The 6,403-nt window shown below is 37.9% G+C and overlaps 1 non-coding gene across 1 annotated transcript; it reads left to right on the forward strand.

Moving 5' to 3' along the window:
- Nucleotides 1-4,653: 4,653 nt before the first annotated feature.
- On the forward strand, nucleotides 4,654-4,760 carry LOC117283872. Its single transcript, XR_004514907.1, has one exon. It is a non-coding gene; the product is annotated as a U6 spliceosomal RNA (small nuclear RNA).
- Nucleotides 4,761-6,403: the final 1,643 nt, after the last annotated feature.

Below are 6,403 nucleotides of genomic sequence, written 5' to 3' on the forward strand. Positions count from 1 at the left end.
CCTAAAATGTACCAATCAACTCAATTAAAGCTGAAAAAAAAAGAATTTTATAGCAGACACTCATATATACAACATGTGTTCTACACTTTGCATTTTCTGTATTTCTTTTATTATATAAGAATATGTCAGTTTTCCTTTTTTGATATGGTAAACTATAGACATCAGTACACCCCCAAACATGATAATTTATACTTTATTATCTATAGTTCAATATTTATTTATAGTTTATGAGTTAAAATTAAATACCACTAAATGCACAAATCTAAGAGATTTTTGGCAAATGCATAAAGCCATATAAGTCAAATTCTTCTCTTGCTACAGAATAAAACATTACCCTCCCCTCCCCTCATCTTTCTTTCTAAGCAACCAGTGTCCCCACCATTCTGTAGATAAGATTCCCTTCTTCTAAAACATGGTGTAATTAGAATCACAAATTCCATCCTCTTTTTTAGGCTCTCTTTCATTCAGCATATTTTCAGGAGTCTCCCACATCCTCGTATGCATCAACCATTCATTCTTTTTAATTACTGAATAAGATTCCTTTTCACAGATATAGCATTACTTATTCATACAATTGATAAATATCAGGGTATCTTACAGTTTTTGCCGGTTGTGAATAAAACAATCTTGTACAATCTTGTGGGCCCCAGGGAGGCTTTTGCTGTATGGAGTCATATGGTCTTTTGCAACCCATCTTCCTTCACCCCACACATTTGAGATCCTGCTGTCCTGCTTCTACTGTATGCGCTCTCCATCTGACTCTACTTCTTGGGTGAAGTGGACCCTTGACTACTTTAGGGAACCTGGAATTCCAGATGTAGGGACATACATAGGTATGGAAAAGCAGAGAAAGTAAGTCTTCCAAAAGAAAAATTCAGACCTAAAAAGAAAACGCAAGGAACCTATATAACCTTTCCCAAAGAGTGAGAACGGGAAGAGCAGTCACTTATTTTTTATAGTTTCCTCATTTAGACTTTAAAGGCCTTGGTTGGGTTTTCTTCCCTATGTTGCATAATATTATTTATTTATAATAACATCATATTCTTTAAAAAATTCTGTTATTATTCAAGGCAGCTCAATAACTTCCTGATATTTGCAACAAAAAATATTGTTTAAGTCAGTGAGAACAAAATTCCACAATTAAAGATTTACTGTTTGATCTAAATTATATTCTGCAGGTACAACAGAGGTTACTATATGTAAAATATGCTACATTAAATGTTTGTAGACTGAAAAGTACAAATTATCTGAATGAAAAGTGTTACATTGCATCAATCATTCAGTAGGTGATAAGGAGAATGTAACCAGTTGGGGGCCTTTGAGTTTCACTGTAATCATGCAGTCACAAAGAAATGGAGAAAGGAATACTCTGGAACAAGAAATCAAACTAAAACAAGTGCTCATATGACACCCACTAGCAAGGGCCCTTAGTTCCTGGGGCAGCAGAGAGCTCAGTCTTGGCTCTCTACCATTTTGGGATGTAAAATTAACTGTGCCTCTGGTTTAGGATCCAGGAAGAAGAAATGGAAGGCGTTTACAGAGTCAGAATTCTTCCTGCTTTCCTTTTTGGAATGTCTGATCTGGCTTTCTCTGTAATGTAAACTTTGCCAGACAGTTGACTTCCAAATAAAGTAGTTTGCCTGTGTATATATCATCTCCACATTGGAAATATGTCTGCATTCTGAGAAAGTATTGAGCCCGATCAGCACTCCTCATTACCATGTAGTAAAGGAGGGGCTGCACCAAACTGAAACAGATAAAAGGCAATTGCTTATTTTCCAATCATTTTTTATTGATTTAGGAGACACAGAGTCCTTAATTGTATGTGTTATTCAAGTTCCCATTGCAAATTTCTACTTCATCTAATAAATAGATTCTAGTTTAAAGTACAATACCCTACACCACATGCACTGTAGGAAGAGCTCTGAGTCAAATACTTGAGAGTGGAATCTAAGGATCAAGCAAAGGTTTCTTTTATATAATTTAGTTTCTCTGATTGACAGTTTAACCTCCACAAACAGACTGGTTTTACATCCCAGCTCAGCCACTTCTGACCTTGCCAACACTGGACAAGAACTACTTTACCTCTCCATTTCTCATTTTCTTCCCCTGTAAAGTGTGTATAACAGTAGTGGTAGCTACCTCATGTGTAAATGAATCCATGCAAGAAAATATCTAACATTTTATTTCTTCTTCTCTTTGCTCAGCTGCAACTTAATTTCTATTTGCCAGCACTGTTAGTGGGCAAGAGGTGCCTGCCTTACTGTAACCCATACCATTTTTAGGCAAATGGTTAGGTATTAGCAGTCCTGAATCACAACATAGAGGGGACCAAAACTTTGCCAGTTATAGCTGAATATAAAAGACTTCAATGTACAGTATCTTTATAATCATTCCTTAGGTCTCAGACCAAAAGTGATCCTACAGAACACAATGACATTTAAAGATATCTGGCCACCTGGTTCTCTCTTTCCAAAACAAGCTGCATAGCATTTTTGAGTGCCACCCCAATGATAACAGAAAAGAGATTTTTTTTTTTGTACCAGAGGTCAAGCTTAGGACCTTGTGCTTGCAAGGCAGGTGGTGGAACCACTGAGCTAAATCCCTGGGCCAAGAGAGTATTCTTTAAAGACCCTGAGTCCTTGGGTTGAGACCTGATTTAGATTCTTATATGGTTAAGGCTCCTGAAGCAACACTGACACCCAAAAGGAACAGGAAGGTATTGATGAGATGCTTATATTTCAAAGTATCCCAAACAAAAGTTAATAAGCATTGCAATCACCATAGTTCTTTGAACACCAAAAAATAGCTTTTGTATGCATAAGAAAAGTGTTCAAGCTCACACTCAGGACAGATGCCTTCATGACACTTCCTGCCTTCTCAGTTGAAGGGTTAGCTCTCTCATTACAATAAAGTCTACCTCTATTTTGTGACCACCTATGTGTCTCAATGGAATTTTCATCAAGGGCACAAAGAAGGACCAGTGAAGTGAGGGACCCTATGCTGGGACCCAGCTCCCCAGTGACACTATTGCACTAGTTTTTGCAAAACGAAGGAGCTTTACTATGAGGCTGACAATAAGTATGGGGCTGAGAAACACAGCTCAGATGTGGTTCCTGATCAGTTGCTCGCTGGGACTATAGTAGGGAGGGAGGCACTTTTTGTGGACTGGATGGCAAGATGGGGAGTATCAGAGTTCTTCTGCACAGGTGTGGCGATTAGCCACACTGATTTTCAGGTCACAAGTTTCTTTTTGGGAATAGTTATGTTCCATGTAAGGGGATTTTAAGTTTGTGAAGTCAAGTCATAGACCAGCTGAGCTGGCTTCTTCCCATTATGCCTGTCTCGAAAAGCCAGTCCTTCAGTAGATTTGTGAGGGTTTTCCTGAAGAGCAAATTAAAGATTTTGTTATTTAATGAATTTATGTTCCATATATCTGGCCCATGGTCAATTTCATCCCTTTGAGGCTCAATTAGTGAGTCTCTGCTCATTTTTCCTGAATTGTTTCTCTAAGTTTTAAAAATTTTATATGCTCATCCCTCAGTATTTCAAGTAATACTACTGATAAGATTTTGTACAGCTTTATTTATGTATTGCTTATTTTTTCATTTCAATATACTTGCAAATGATTATAGATTGATTCTGTATATGTGATATACATATACAAGAATATATGTACTTGCGTACGTAATGATATTTACTTGTGGTTGATTCATAAGATGAAACCCATCTTTGAAGACTTCTCCCTGCTGTCAGACCAACTCCATGCCCAAAGGAGGAATCTACCCCTTTGATTGAGGCCACTTTCTAATTGCAAGCCTACTCTGTGTTTTTTTCCCCTTGGTGTGGGGCAGCAAGGTGCCAACCAGCCAACAACCTGATTATGAATGAGTCCAGTGCCCCAGGAAATAATGTAAGCCATAGAGAGTTGGCAACTCCAGGGAGAAACAATGAATCAGGCCAGAAGCACAGCTATTATAAACTACTAAGCATGGAATTTTACTCTGAAAATGACTCCTTCACAGCAGGCTAGAAAAATCTCAGTGCTGAGTCCACAATATTGCCAGAGAGTGTTTAATCAGGCACCACTTTTGAAGGAGTTGTTTAAAACTGAGCCACAGAACAACTCCTCAGGGTTTCCAGTGTTACTAACGGTGACAAGGTGAGAAAAAGCCGTGGGAGGTGGTCACAGAGAGTGTACAGGCAAAACATAGACCCCCTGAGAAGTTTATATTCAGGCCAAAAGAGATATAGGTCTCAGCCTTCATGGCAAGTGTGGTTTCCAGATGTGGCTGGGAGGTTAAGTGGTGTCATTAAGTCCAAAGACTGCTTGTACCACTTACCTACTGCCTACATCCTTCAGAGATCGGTGGTCAGATTGCTTCCTCCTCCTTCCAAAGTGAGCACAGACATACCTTGCATACCACAGTCAGAGGTTTACAGAGAGAGAGAGGCCACAGAAACAGGAGGGACAACCTCACAAATACATGGTCCATAAATCTAGGAAGAGAAAATTATGACTTGCTAGATTTCAAGAAAATATCCATGGAAGAAATATTGAAAAAAAAATTTATATTTGGATTCTATTTTTTTTCTTAATTTTTAGGTGGTTATTTTTTTCTTCATTTTCTTTTTAAATAATGTCCTCCTTTTGTGCCCACTTCAGCAGCACATATACTAAAATTATAACAACACAGAGAAGATTGGCATGGCCCCTGCACAAGGATGACCCTGAAATTTGTGAAACATTCCATAGTTTTCAAAGATACAAGTAATTTGTTAATTTCTACAACCTGGTTTTACAAGTTAAAAAAATTAAGATAATGAAATATAAACTTTTAGGTTTGGATAGACTCCTGTTGGTGAATAAAAAAAGCAGCTGCTCAGAAGATTTTATTTTGCTCTTTATTCACTAATGGGAGCCCCAATAATTTCCGTAGCCTTCTCAGAAGATATACCCCCAATAAACTTTGCCAAATATGTTGTTTATATCAATTATCATTAAAGGGTTGAACTCTAAATATGTTATTGTGATATGTTTATAATGGTTCGATATGTTTATAATTTTTGAAATATAATATTTTCTGCGGAAAAACAAAGAGTTATTGAAAGGTTTTATTGAAAAAATGCTTTTGATAACAAATTAAACTAAAGGGCATAAAGTTTCATGCATATAATTATGAGTATTATTGTTAATTTTCTGATGTACTAAATGAATAAAAACTTCACAGGATACTAAGAGACTATTAATGCTGCTTCAAGAAGCAGGATATAAAGTTTCATGGAAAAATGGCCAAATTTGTATACAACAAGTCCAATATTTGGGATTCCAGATTACTAAAGAAATACTTGAGAATAAAAAGCAAGTAATCAGTGCCATCAGCATTTAAAAGGTTAAAACTAACCCTCTCTGCTGCACCTGCATTGGGAATCCCAGATGTGACACAATCTTTTACCTTGCATGTGACTAAAAAAACCACACTCTCTTGGCGGTGCTCAACCAAACAGTGGGCCCCTGGAACCAGCCAGTGGTGTATCTATCTAAAATTTGGATCCAGTTGCAAAAGGATGGCCCCCTTGTTTATGAGATCTGGCATCTGCAGTTATGCTAACTAAGGAAGCTGACAAGTTAACCTTAGGACAGGAATTGACTCTTCAGTTTCCCATGTCTTCCTAGAACTGTTGAATAACAGAGGACATCAGTGGCTCTCAAATAATAGAGTCATACAATATCAGGCCCTCATTTGTGAGAATCTCTGCCTACATTTTGTTCCAGTTAAAACTTTGAATCCTACTACCTCTTTGCCCTCAGAAACTATCCCTCCTGACCATGACTCAGCATTGCTGACAATCTGTTCTTGAGTCATCTGGATCTGCAGAAAACCCCTCTGCTGATTTCATCCTATTCACAGATGGGAGCAGTTTCATGGAAAATGGGCTTACACTATGCTGGCCATGCAGTGACAACTCAGGACAAAGTTGTCCAAATTGGACCCCTCCCCACTGGATGGTTGGCTCAGTGAGCACACCTCTAGATATTCATACACTCTCTCTGATGGGCAAAAGGTAAGAGGGTAAATGTTTATATGATCCCTATTATGCCTTTGCCACTTTATATATCCATGTCATAATATACAAAGAGTGTGGTCTTCTCACAGTAGAGGGCAAACAGATTAATAAACAGGAGATAATACAGTTATTGGAGGCAATGTGGGAACCTGATAAAGTAGCAGTAATGCATTGCTCTGGACACCAAAAAGGAAAAGACACAGTAGCAAAAGGCAATACTAAGGAAGACACAGAAGCCAAAATGGCAGCTAAACAGAAACTTCAGATAGCTGTACTCACCCATGCACAAAAGAGGAAAATGGAGATACAAAAACCCTTAGCTGCTATAAAATAC

Source organism: Fukomys damarensis, unplaced genomic scaffold, assembly GCF_012274545.1.
Source record: "Fukomys damarensis isolate Sample0158 unplaced genomic scaffold, DMR_v1.0_HiC HiC_scaffold_31, whole genome shotgun sequence".
In the NCBI taxonomy this organism is placed as follows: Eukaryota; Metazoa; Chordata; class Mammalia; order Rodentia; family Bathyergidae; genus Fukomys; species Fukomys damarensis.